A 13,598-nucleotide genomic window follows, 5' to 3' on the forward strand; every position below is an offset into this window, starting at 1 on the left:
AAACGAAACAGGGACAGTCAATTAAGAAAGACATTAAACATTTAAGATAGGATTGATCATTCTCTGGGATTGAGTATCTGGAAAAGATAACCTTGGGAAGAGGTTGAAACTTTGTTTTGCTGCTGGTGAGAAGATCTGTTTTATATCCATATGTAGCTTTGTTTGTTCTTTTCCTTTTTTGTAATAAACTAATGTTCTGTTGTTACTGAACATCTGCAGCCTCATGTGAACACATTTCTTCAGTTAACCGCATCAGTAACCAACTTCAAAAACAAACCCATGACCCATCAAGCCAGGCTTCATTCTGGGATATTTTCTTAACAACTGCTTCAGAAAGGTTACACATCTCTGGATCAGAGAGGACCTGAACGCAAGCCTATGGGCATAGTTTTTGGTGCTGCCATTGCACCATAAGGGCTCTTAAAGGAAGTGCAACTATACTGTAGATCAACCTGTTCAATACTGTTATGAGACATTGAAGCAGGTAAAATGTGACCTGGGTTTGCCATCTCAGATGCTAGGGCACCATGACTATACCAGAGGAGGTCCAATTTCATTCTGGGGTTTGATTGTCCGGTATCATCATCAGCTGAGATGATAACGAGTATTAACCCTTGGAGAATACCACTTTCTCCCATTCTTCATAACAAAGAATAACCAGGTACCACAACTTGCCGTTATAGAGTCATAGAGTCAGAGATGTACAGCATCGGTCCAACCTGTCCATGCCGACCAGATATCCCAACCCAATCTAGTCCCACCTGCCAGCACCCGGCCCATATCCCTCCAAACCCTTCCTATTCATATACCCATCCAAATGCCTTTTAAATGTTGCAACTGTACTAGCCTTCACCACATTCTCTGGCAGCTCATTCCATACACGTACCACCCTCTGCGTGAAAAAGTTGCCCCTTAGGTCTCTTTTATATTTTTCCCTCTCACCCTAAACCTATGCCCTCTAGTTCTGGACCCCAGACACCAGAGAAAAGATTTTGCCTATTTATCATATCCATGCCCCCCATAATTTTGTAAACCTCTAGAAGGTCACCCCTTCTTTGCTATTAAGCCTTTTTTAAAAATCTAATTGGGCACTGACCCTCCCACTGCATTATCTTCAAAATTTTACTAATCAACCTATTCAGTCAAAGCTGTCAAACTTCTTAAAAATCTACGTAGACAACATCCATTTCACTCCTTTCATCAACCTTCTGTTACTCCATGACCTCATTAAATGATCAATCTGAATGTGGAGTTCCAGAAGACCTAATAGAAGAACAGGAAAATCGGCGTTTTTCTGATTCCTGATTAAGGGCTTTTGGCCAAAACGTCGATTTTCCTGCTCCTCAGATGCTGCCTGACCTGCTGTGCTTTTCAACTCTAATCTCCAGCAACTCCAGTCCTCACTTTTGCCTAAGACCTGAAGAGACTGCTCAATCGCAGTAACTGATTCCTTTGCCTCACAAGAATCTACCAAGTCTTAAAAATATTTAATGACCCTGCTTCAACAACTTCGCAATTGAGAGTTCTAAATTCACATAACCCTTGGAGAAAAAAAATTCTCTTCATCTTTGCCCTATAATGGTGGTCCTGATTTAAAAATCAGTGCTCTCTCATTCTGGACTCCCTTATAAGAGGGAATAGGGTAGAGAGTGGGGTACTGGAAAAGCACAGCAGGTCAGGCAGCATCTGAAGAGAATGAGAATCGATGTTTCAGGCAACAACCCTTCATCAGAAATTAGGCTTGTGAGCCAAGGGGGCGGGGAGATAAATGAGATGGGGTGGGGCAGGGGGAGATGTAGCAGAGGATGCAACAGGTAGACAGAGGTCGAGTTATGGTGATAGGTCAGAATGGAGGGTGGAGTGGATAGGTGGGAAGGAAGATGGACAGGTAGAATAGGTCATGAGGGTGGTGTTGAGTTGTAAGGTTGGAACTGGGATAAGGTGGGGGAAGAGGGGAATTGAGGAAACTGGTGAAACCCACATTGATGCCATGTGGTTAGAAGGTCCCAAGGTGACCCTATAAGAGGGAACATTCTTTCAGAGCCTATCTTATACATTTCAATCAAGTCACTCCTCACTATAAACTCCAGTGGAAACAAGTCTAGCCAGTCCAAGCTTTGATCATAAGCCAAAAATTCATTTCACCTATCAATTTGGTAAATTTCAGTTGAAGTACCTTAGCCTCTCTTTTCACCTCACCTTTCAAAAGAAAGGTATGACAGAGCTGTATATAACATTAGTAGGCGACTCCTGGAATACTGTGTGCAGTTCTGGTCATGACATTATTAGAAACATCTGATCACACTAGAGATGACGCAGAGGAGATTCACGTGGATGTCGTTTGGGCTGAGTGATTCAACCATGAACAGAGAATAGAAATTCTGGGATTCTTTCTCTTCGAGCAAAAAAAAGTGTTGGTCAGGAGAAATTTTCCCTTTAGTAGCGGGGACAATGACCAAAGGCACAACTTTAAGAAGGTAAGGAGCAAGAGATTTAGAGGGAATTTGAGGAAAATCTATTTCACTCAGAGTGATGGGTATCCTCACTGTCTTAAAGAATTGGCGGAAGTGGAACCCTCAAGGCATTGAAGATGTGAGCATTAGATAAGTACTTGAAGCTGCCATGGCATACTACACTATGGGTAGAGTGCTGCAGTCAAAGAGTCATAGAGCGGTATTGCATGGAAACAGACCCTTCGGTTCAACTTATCCATGCCAACCAGATGACCTAAATTAACCTAATTCCATTTGCCAACATTTGGCCCATATCCCTCTAAACTCTTACTATTCATATACCCATTCAGATAATTGTACCAGCCTCCAACACTACCTCTGTCAACTTAGTCCATACAAGCTATGTGAAAAATTGCACATTAGGTCTGTTTAAATCTATCCTCTCTCACCTTAAACCTCTGTCCTCTAGTTTTGGAATCCATGGGAAAAGACCTTGGCTATTCACCCTATGTCCTTCATGGTTGTATAAACTTCTCTAAGGTCACCCCTCAGCCTCCGAAGCTCCAGGGAAAATAGCCCCAGCCTATTCAGCTTCTCTCTATAGCTCAAACCCTCCAAAGCCCGACAACATCCTTTTAAATCTTTTCCGAACCTTTTCAAGTTTCTAGCAGGAAAGCCAGAATTGAAGGCAGTATTCAAAAGATGGCCAAGCAATGTCCTGTACAGCCACAACATGACTTCCCAACTCCTATACTCAATGCACTGACCAATAAAGGCAAGCATACCAAAGACATTCCCCTGATTCCTGATGAAGGGCTTTTGTCCGAAACGTCGATTTCGCTGCTCGTTGGATGCTGCCTGAACTGCTGCGCTCTTCCAGCACCAATAATCCAGTATTTGCTTTTCAGCAACTGCAGTCATTGTTTTTACCTTACCAAAGACATTCACTACCCTATCTATATACCTGCAACTCCCTCTTTCAAATAACTATTAACCTACACACTAAGCTCTCTTTGCTCAACAGTACTCACCAGGATCTTACCTTTAAGTATGTAGGTCCTGCCCTGATTTGCTTTTCCAAAATTTAGCACCTCACATTTATCAAAATTAAACTCCATCTGCCACTCCTTGGCCCATCTGATCAAGGTCCCAATGTACTCCAAGATAAACCTGCGTGGCTGTCCACTGCACTACCAATTTTGGTGTCATCTGCAAATTTACTAACCATACTTCCTATGTTCACATCTAAATCATTTATATAAAATGATAAAAAGTAGTGGACCCTACACTGATCCTTGTGGCACATTGCTGGTCAGGGCCTACTATCTGAAAAGCAACCCTGAACCATTACCCTCTGTCTCCTACCTTTGAACCAGTTCTGTATTCAAATGGCAAGTCATCACTTTCTTCCAGATGATCTAACCTTGCTAACCAGTTTACCATGCAGAAGCTTGTTAAATGCCTTACTAAAGTCCATACAGATCACATTCATTGTTTTGCCTTCATGAATCCTCTTCAATACTTCTTCCAAAAAGCTCAATTAAAAGACACAATTTCCCAGACACAAAGCCATGTTGAATCCCTAATTAGTCCTTGCTTTTCCAAATACATGTAAATCATGTCCCTCAGAAACACTTTCAACAACTTGCCCACCACTGATGTCAGGCTCACCAGTCTATAGCTCCCTGGCTTTTCCTTACACCTTTCTTAAATAGTGGCACCATGTTAGCCAACCTCCAGTTTTCCGGCACTTCACCTATGGCTACTGATGAATCAAAAATCTCAGCAATGGACCCAGTAATCACTTCCCTATCTTCCCACAAAGTTGTAGGGTACACCTGCTCAGGTTCTGAGGTTTTATCCACCTTTATGCGTTTGTGTCCACACTGGTCATTTGGTAGGTGTAGTGAATGCTGGGTGACAAGGGAAATTAATGTTTTGATCAAGAAAAAGGAGAAAGTATGTATCAGGTATAGGAGAGTAGGAATCGAGTGAATCCCTAACAGAGTATAAAGACAGTACAAGTATACTAAAGAGGGAAATCAGGAGGGCAAAAATGTAATATGGACATTTTTCAAGATGTCATTATTTATATCCCCAAGGACACTATCTTCCATATCTTTCTCCACAATAAACACTGATGCAAAATACTCAGTTAGTATCTCCCCCGTCTCCTGCGATTCCACACATAAGCTACCTTGCTGATCTTGAAGAGGCCCTAATCTCTCCCTCGTTATCCTTCTGTCCTTAATATATTTGCAGAATCCCTTTGGATTCTCCTTAACCCTGTTTGCCAAAGCTATCTCATGTCCCCTTTTTGCTATCCTAATTTTCCTTTCAAGTATACTTCTACTTACTGCCTTTATACTCTTCTAGGAATTCACTCTATTCCTGTCTATATCCGACATATCCTTTCCTCTTTCTCTTGACCAAAAAGCCTCAATTTCCTTCGTCATCCAGCATTCACTGCACCTACCAAATGACCAGTGTGGACACAATGTACTGAAGAGCTTTTTTTACTATGCTGTTAAAAACTCTATGAATTCAACAGATTCACTCCCCTCATGAGGAAAAGATTCCTCTTTGTTTGTCTTAAATGGGTGACTCCTTCTAGTCCTAAAAACACTCCCACAAGGCGAAACAACCTCTCCACGTCTATCCTGTCAAGCCCTTAAGTATCTTGTGAGTTTTAATACGGTCTAAAAAATAATCAAAAATGTTCTCCTGAACACATGAAAAAATTCCTCCCCCTTCACACTTTTTATTCCAATATTGTCCTAATTGATATTTGGATAATTAAAGTCTTTCAATATTACCATACTGCAGTAGATTTCCCCACAGATTCGTTCCTCGATCTCTGCCACGATTAAGGCTAAGAAAATCCCAAGTAGCATGATTTTCCTCTTTTGCTTCTCAATTTAACCAAATAATTTCTGTCCTGGCTCCATTTTTTCAACATTGCAATATCTTATTTAATTATTATTGCCTCACTATCTCCCCTTTTCTTTCTTCCATGTTTTTGAACACTTCACATTCTTGTATATTAAAGTCTCCAGTCCTCAACATTTTCGGGTCAAATTTCTGTTGTTGCCACTCTAATCAAATTCCAAAACTATGCTCATTTCTCATTAACTTTACAATTCACAATTTGTGCATTTACACATCTGCTTGGTATTCCTGACTTCGCAATCTTTGCAAGAGTTCACTCCAAACTATATATTGCTGCCTCTTCCTTTCTACCAATTTCCAAAAATTTAGTTTCATACAACTTTTCTACTTCTATGTGCTGGCGACAATCCTTCTGCCAAATCAGTTAAAACTCTTCCTAACCAGCTTAGTGAATACTCCAGAAAGACACTGCCCCAATCCTGTTGAGGTGCAATTCAGTCCTTTAAAATAGTTGCCTTCTGACCCAGAATTGTCCTCAATTCCCAAAGAATTTGAAACCCGCCCTGTTGTTCTATGCTTCAAACCAAGCATTAATCTTTCTAGTCTCCCTATTTTTAATCTGGCTATCCAAAGATAACTCCCCTAAAGATCTTACTTTTAACTTCCTAACGAACTCCTGAAAATCTGATCTTCTCCTCAACCGATGCACTCCAGGTATAAGAAGGGAGAGAGTCAGATCTCCACAAAGGAAAGGCAGTCAAGCTAATCTTTTGTCAACTGATAGTTGGCCTCCATTTGCCCTTCTCTCTAATTATACAACTAGATTAGAAAACATACTGTGCATTTCCATGTCAGGTATTCTACTGACAGTAGAATTTTAATCCACTGCACTTTACATAGACTCCATCATGCTCAATCAGGAGATCACTGTAGCAGCCTGAAATCGTTGTAGTTTTAACTTATCCTGTGATCATGTGGAAGAACATCTCCAAACTACTGCAAGTTTCCCCAAAGGCAACATAGCCATCTACACTGAATTCTTTATAACAATACAATACTTTCTATATAATCATCAACATTCCACTTATTCTTGATTTATAACATGTCCATACTGCAATAATTGTCTGCATAAATGGGTTTAATGTCTCCCAAGAGAAAACTTGCCCAGATTGTTAAGATCAAATAATCAATAAGAACAAGGAAACAAATGAACCATTTTTAGTTTCCAACTTGCTGTCAAGGCCAAATACTTACAGAAAAATTCACATTTCAGTCTTGCCTACATATCTGGGCAAAAATAGTCTCTTTACACTTGCACAGCAACCTACAGGAACGAATGCATAGAGTTTCAAATGAGCTCAAAATAGTTTTAAAAATTACTTTAGGGCTTCATCTAAAGTTTATTGAATGACAATTGTAACTTCGGACACAAACAAGAAATATCATTCTTTTGAAGCAATGCCTAACTGGACAGAAATACTAGTATTTTCTTCGGGCACTTATACATACAGTTGCAAAGAATTCATATGATCTTAAAATACCAGCATTACAATGAAAAAGACTACTTTAAAGGGAACTTGAAGGCCCACAGAAATTAAGTCTATCTATTTCTCCATAACCATACATTTTAATATATTTCTAGAAAAGTCACATAATGTAAGTCAAAACTTGATCAATTCAAGTAAAACTTGGAAGACAGAACTGTACCATCTATTTTCTCTGATTTTAAAGATGCATTTTTTTTTGCAAGATGTGAGCATTACTGGCAGATTCAGTATTTGTTGCCCCCTCGTTAAATGATCTTGAACTGAGTGATTTCCCAGACCATTGCAACAGACAGTTAAGAGTCAGCCACATTGGTGTGGATCTGCAATTATGTACACTGTATCGGCCCCTAGTAAACCAGATGGGTTTTTTTTATTAACCAACTGGTGATAGTTTTATGGTTGTCATCACTGGAGATTAGCTTTATATTGCAGATCTACTAATAGAATATTCAAATCAGTAGCCTTGGTGCAAGACCTATGCTCCCAGAACATTTGCCTGGGCCTCTGGATTTAATCCAGTGATAACACCATTATACCACCACCATCCCAAAGTCTACATTACGTCTCCCTCATCAATCTATGTTTCCCATTACAGTACTGGCAAGATCAATCACTGCACACCATCGTTGCAGAGTTCAAGTTTCATTTTGTCACTAAGGAGAGCCTCTATTGGGTAGTGTGGCATTACCACTATTCTAAATGGGATTGACTCAAAACCAAACTAACAGTTCAAAACTGGGCATTCTGGAGTCACCGTGAAACATATAGAATTGCGACTTGCTCACTAGAGCTCAAATTACATGTGGGCAGCAGTTGAATTTACAGAAAAAGGCTGAGGAATATTCAGTCACATGAGCAAATAATCTGTGAAAAGTCAGCCCCATGTGCAAAATTTAGAAAAGCTACCCTCTAATCATTGGCTGTTTCTCTCATGTTTGCTGATAATTTTTAATGAGTGTATGATCAATAAATACAAGAGATTTAAACAGCCTGTGAATGTAGGGGCAGTGAACAGTTCAGACAGGAAAGTGAACTCCTGTATCTTGTACTTTTCTTTGTTTACATGTAGGACCCAAATTTCAGATTGGACTACTTCATTTTCTATGCCAATAAAGAACTCTATCATGTAAAAGTAAAAAAAAAAGGATGATGGAAATCAGAAAGAAAAATAAACTTAGCAGGTCTCGCATAATCTGTGGAGAGAGAACACAGTTAATATTTTGAGGCAAGATACCATCATGATGTCATAAATGCAAACATAGAAACCGTTATCTGTACCTCTTATAATAAAATCCCCTATCACTGTTGTTATCCCACTCTTTATCACTCCCACTTCTTTATCAATCCTTGACTCTTATTGCACTGCTGCCCTGAGGAAACATTTGCCCTAACAGTATCCAAAACTGAAAACCTTTGGGGGGGGGGGGGGGGGGGGGGGGAAAAGAGAGGAGAAGAGATGGCCTCAAGGAACATTGGTGCTGACTGGGGATTTACTCAGTCTGGCACGCACACTTGACTATAAATATTACCCAAAAAGGTGTTTGCCTCATAGATATACCACAGCAACCCCAGCACCACTCCTCATCCAAAAAAAATAAATTTCCAGCTCCTGAGCTAGAGACATCTCCTGCGTATGTGGTTACCTTGAACACTGCCAAGTGTCCCTTATTTTCCACGTTACACAAGAGGATCATTCTACCTGGCAAACCTGCCTTGCCGTGATGTACTCTTAAATTACTGTCTACTTTCTCTAGTTTAAAGAATATTAAATATATAGCAAGGATTTTTCCTTATTCCTTATGATTTAACCACTCTCAATCTAAACAGAAGGGGCATGGGCAGCACAGTGGCTCGGTGGTGAGCACTGCTGCCTCACAGTGCCAGGGACCCGGGTTCAATTCCAGCCTTGGGTGACTATCTGTGTGGAGTTTGCACGTTCGTCCCGTCGGCACGGGTTTCCTTTGGGTGCAGCTTAGGTGAATTGGCCATAGTGTTTAGGGATGTATAGGTTACATGGAGAAGTCAGGGGTAAATGTAGAGTAATAAAGGTAGGGGATTGGGTTTTGTGGATACCCTGAGGGTCGGCGTGGACTTGTTGGGCCAAAGGGCCTGATTCCACACTATAGGGATTCTATATTTTTTTCTATTAGCAGAACAATTTTCACCTTAAAGGCTGAACAACAGAAACACTTAGCTAGCCTTACTTACCAACGCAGTACTTGCCTCATGCTGGCAACCAGTCCAAATTAATATGCTTATGCTTTACTTGCAATATCATTCTAGAGTATTTTGAACTCATTCCTCTTACAGCTTTTCTATTCTTGGTCTCTAAAGGCTAGAGAAAGAAAGGTGAAATAGCATCTTCCTCTCCTTCTCACCAAACTCACTTTTCATCAAGCTGTGAGTTACCAATCTGCACCAGTGCACCAATGACAGAGCCCTTACCTCTCTTGTTTATCCAAAGGAACTCTGATCACTCTCCTAAAACTCACCGACAAAAGCTGGTTACTGTAATTGGCTGATCTCATTTTACCCATTGCATTTGCTTGATTTTCTTGATTAACTCTGCCCTCAAGCTGGTAAGAGACTTTAGACTTAAAAGATTAACTTGGGGTTCTTGTGGTGCAATGGTAGTGTCTCCCCCTCTGGGCCAGAAGACCTGGGTTCAAGCCCCAAATGCTCCAGCAGCATATAATAACTTTTTTGTAAAAAAATTGACCTGTTCAGATGTTAAAATTAATTTTAAGTAAAATGCTAAATCGCTGGCAAGTGGTCCTAGATTTTGCACCCTTTAAAATTTAAAACCTTGTCTTGCACTAATTCAGTCATACAAATCCACATTATAATACCCAGAAAAAAACTTACCAACAGTTAACTTCATAATTACTTGTCTTTCAGGAATATCTAAAAGAAATTTTCCTCTCCTATCAAACAAGATTTTGAATGAGGGAAAGGTCACAGATCTAATACATTAACTCAGAATCCCTACAGTGTGGATACAGACCATTTGGCCCAACAAGTCCACACTAACACTCTGAAGAGTATCCCACCCAGACCCATTCTCCTTCCCTATTAGTTTTTTACATTTTCCCTGACTAATGAACTCAACCTCCACATCCCTGAACACTGCAGGCAATTAAACATGGCCAATTCACCTAATTAGTTGTGCCAGATCTGCTGAACATTTCAGGCACCTTCCAGTTCCAAAGGTGACTTTGCTAGTAGAAGCAAGTGGAGAAGTGCTGGCTGCATTGAAACACAAAAAAAGCTGCAATTCAACAAATATGGCCATGAAGAGGAATGACAAGATTTACAAGGATGTTGCCAGGGTTGGAGGATCTGAGCTAGGAGGGGGAGGCTGAATAGGCTGGGGCTGTTTTCCCTGCAGCATCGGAGGCTGAGGGGTGACCTTAGAGGTTTATAAAATCATGAGTGGTATGGATAGGGTAAATAGACAAAGTCTTTTCCCTGGAGTGGGGGAGTCCAGAACTAGATGACATAGGTTTAGGGTGAGAAGGAAAAATTTAAAACGGACCTCAGGGGCAACTTTTTCATGCAGAGAGTGGTGCATGTATGGAATGAGCTGCCAGAGGAAGTGGAAGCAGCTGGTACAATTGCAACATTTAAAAGGCTTCTGGATGGGTCTATGAATAGGAAGGACAGAGAAATATGGGCCAAGTGCTGACAAATGGGACCTGATTAGTTAGGATATCTGGTTGGCATGGAGCAGTTGGATCAAAGGGTCGGTTTCTGTGTTGACTTTATAACCATGTCAAAAAGCAATGAAACGTTGAAAACTATTCAGAAATGATAATGCATCTTCATCTCAGTCACACATTATTGTTAACAACTGAACAGAAAAGGTTATGGGTAAGACAAAAATTTGATCGAAAGGCTTTAAATATGGAATGATATGTGAATGCAACACCTTCCATTATCTTAAAATGAAAAAGAGCATAGGTACCAACAGAAGCGACAGGGACTGCCATCACAATACCTTAACACGTCCAACTTATCTGTTCTGTTAACAATTGAGACAGCGTGAGATTATAGGCATTTAGCTGGGTTTTTTTTTAAAAACTGCATTCTTTAATAAGGATATTTTAATTGTAAACTTGCTGAACATAAGACCACAGAAGTATCACAGGATGTGGTTCAATTCATATCTGTTCCAGAGCCCTGGACTTCTCAAAATGTGTTCATTAGAACTTCTTTCCCTACTTAAAACCAGATTCTTGAATTCTCAAATAATATTCTCTGATTTTAAAGAAAAGATTTGTGAAGAATGACAAGAAAGAATGCAGTCATACAAAAGAGTATAACAAAGCAAGTCGAGATGAGAGTTTCATCAATATTTCCAACGTTGCTGCCATTTTCAATATAAACACATTAACACACCAATCTTTTATTTTTACCTCATTAGCCCTCAGTCAATATTCTGGAATTCCCCACTTAACACAAGCATAAGAACACCTCTACCACGAAGACTGCAATTGTTCACATTCCACACCATCTTAGAAAGCCACGAAGAGCTACAAGTGGAGCCTTGTCAGTGTCATCCTCATTCTAAGAGCAAACACAAAAAATGAAAAGAAATGGAACTGCCAGGTCCAAACATCAATGTTAATATATTGGCTGCAAGCACCCTCAAACTTGAGCTGCAAATATTTGACAGAGCCACTATCAGAAAACATTTTCCCCCAAAAAGGAACCCAAATCAGTATCAATTCGATATAAACTTTGTTTTGAGTATTGTATAGATTGTGACAAGTGTGCTGTTTTGCACTTTTCTTATGCACTTTATGCTGCCCTGTGTATGACTGTACTCTCATGTAATTTGTGCTGTCCATGTAGTATCTTAGATCTGGAGGAATGCTCGCATTTTTTCCACTGTGTGTCAGTTGTATATTGTAGAAATGACAAATAAAGCTACTATTGACTCTTCACACATATCCCCAGTACCTAAGATGACCTTAGTTTCCAAACACAAAGCCCATTGTTCTGCATATATCCAGTATTTAAGTTGACACATTCTGCCCTTTTCAGCCATCCATGCTACATTAGCTTTAGTAGTCTGCCTCAATTTTGCACCCCATGAATACAGATTGATTTATTTATTAGCACCTTATAACTGACCCAATAGGAAATGTGGGTTGGGGTTGAAAAAACATAAAAGGAGTTTAAAGTAGTACACAGATCAAAACAAACATAGTAAACAAAAAAAAAAGGAAAAGTCAGTTTCAGGCTAAAAATCATAATATTTGCTTATTCATCAAATAACTGTACTGCGGAGAGGGAATTCTGTGTTTGTGAACAATTGGTGTGGGAACGGAAAGCGATAGAAATAAACCTGAAGATGACATCCAAGACCAAAGCACAGTGAGAACATGGATCACCACTGACCTAATTGAGAACTTTGGATCAGAATGGTTCCTCTAATATTATCAGAACAATTATACCTTAAATAGAAATACCATGCTTGCATATGCAGTTCAGAGACAAATCAAACCAAGAGTCCAAACATTTCAGAACAACAGCTACTTATGGAACAGAAATTCCAGTGTTAGAATAAAAGAACAAGATTACTTAGACACCAGCAAAACACCTCATGCCAAAATGACCAGTTTCCATCAATTCAGACAGCAACAAAATCAGAAGATCCATTATGTCACATCAGCAATGTGAAAGAAATGCATGGCAATGCATGGAGCAAGCAAGGCGGAAAGGTTCACAAAGAGTTCCAATGAAAACTATAAGTCATGGGTAGGCAAGATTCACAGTGGTACAAGCCTAAACCACTGATGGAATAAATTCAAGGCTACAGTAATTTACAAAAAGTAAAACCATGCAAAATAAAAATCAATTTTTCTGCAGTGTGTTTTGTGCATTTCCACGGCACCAATTGGATGGATGAGAATGCAGTCAGGTTGTGGATTAATAATCTCAGAATTCTGTGAACAGTTGGCCCCCTTGAGGATCTGAAACCTGAATACAGGTTGAGGTAACTAGTTGTTGTCAGGAACAACCACTTAACAGATGCTCTTAATAACTTAGGCAGCAACAAAATGGTTTCTCGATGCAAATAACATGACAAAATGGCTTCTTGGCCGCAAATTGACAATTCTGCTAAAGCTGCAAAAAAAATGGCTTTGAAGTTATTAATTGCTAATTCTGTATAATTGACTAACCACAGTCTGCTTCAATAGAGATTAGCAGGCAATGCTCCCTTTATAGCATAAAAATAACTCGACTAGATAAGACATTACTGGCCATCCTAAGTGACCTTCAGATGCAGGTGCAATGGCTCAGTTAGTGAGATAGGGTGGCCTGAGTGTTGGAAAACAAAGGTGGTTCCCAGGAAATATCACTGGACCAAGCAAGTCTCAAATAAAGCGGTACTGTGTATTGATTGGTAACTGTCTGAATGTACTACGCGATCATGGCCTGTACCTTTCTTTAAGAAAAAAGTATTAAAATGTCTTTGTTTTAAGCCATGTGCGCAGCTCCTCCAAGAAACACGGGAGTGTATAACCTCTGTCTCTGGACGTTCTGTATCCACCTGTATGAAAAATAAAGGGTGAAGTCTTAAAAGCCAGACCAATTGCAAGTGTTTACTGACCAATCACGGAACTGAGGGACCTTGCTAGGGGTGCAGATCTGGTGCCATGACTCTGATTCTGTATGGACAGTGGTGTAAGAGCCTGGAATC

At 39.9% G+C, this 13,598-nt stretch overlaps 1 protein-coding gene across 4 annotated transcripts in view; it reads right to left on the reverse strand.

Moving 5' to 3' along the window:
- The window catches only part of LOC140476938 (focal adhesion kinase 1), a 556,498-nt gene that overhangs the window by 529,369 nt on the left and 13,531 nt on the right, over positions 1-13,598 (reverse strand). The window contains exon 1 of one of the 4 annotated variants that reach the window (XM_072569913.1): positions 11,305-11,323. The exons of the other annotated variants lie outside the window; for them this stretch is intronic. The gene's annotated coding sequence lies outside the window, so the exon portion shown is untranslated. Of the gene's footprint in view, positions 1-11,304; positions 11,324-13,598 lie in introns of those variants that run through there. 4 annotated transcript variants of the gene reach the window in all.

The sequence above is a fragment of the Chiloscyllium punctatum genome, chromosome 5 (genome assembly GCF_047496795.1).
Source record: "Chiloscyllium punctatum isolate Juve2018m chromosome 5, sChiPun1.3, whole genome shotgun sequence".
NCBI classification, from domain to species: Eukaryota; Metazoa; Chordata; class Chondrichthyes; order Orectolobiformes; family Hemiscylliidae; genus Chiloscyllium; species Chiloscyllium punctatum.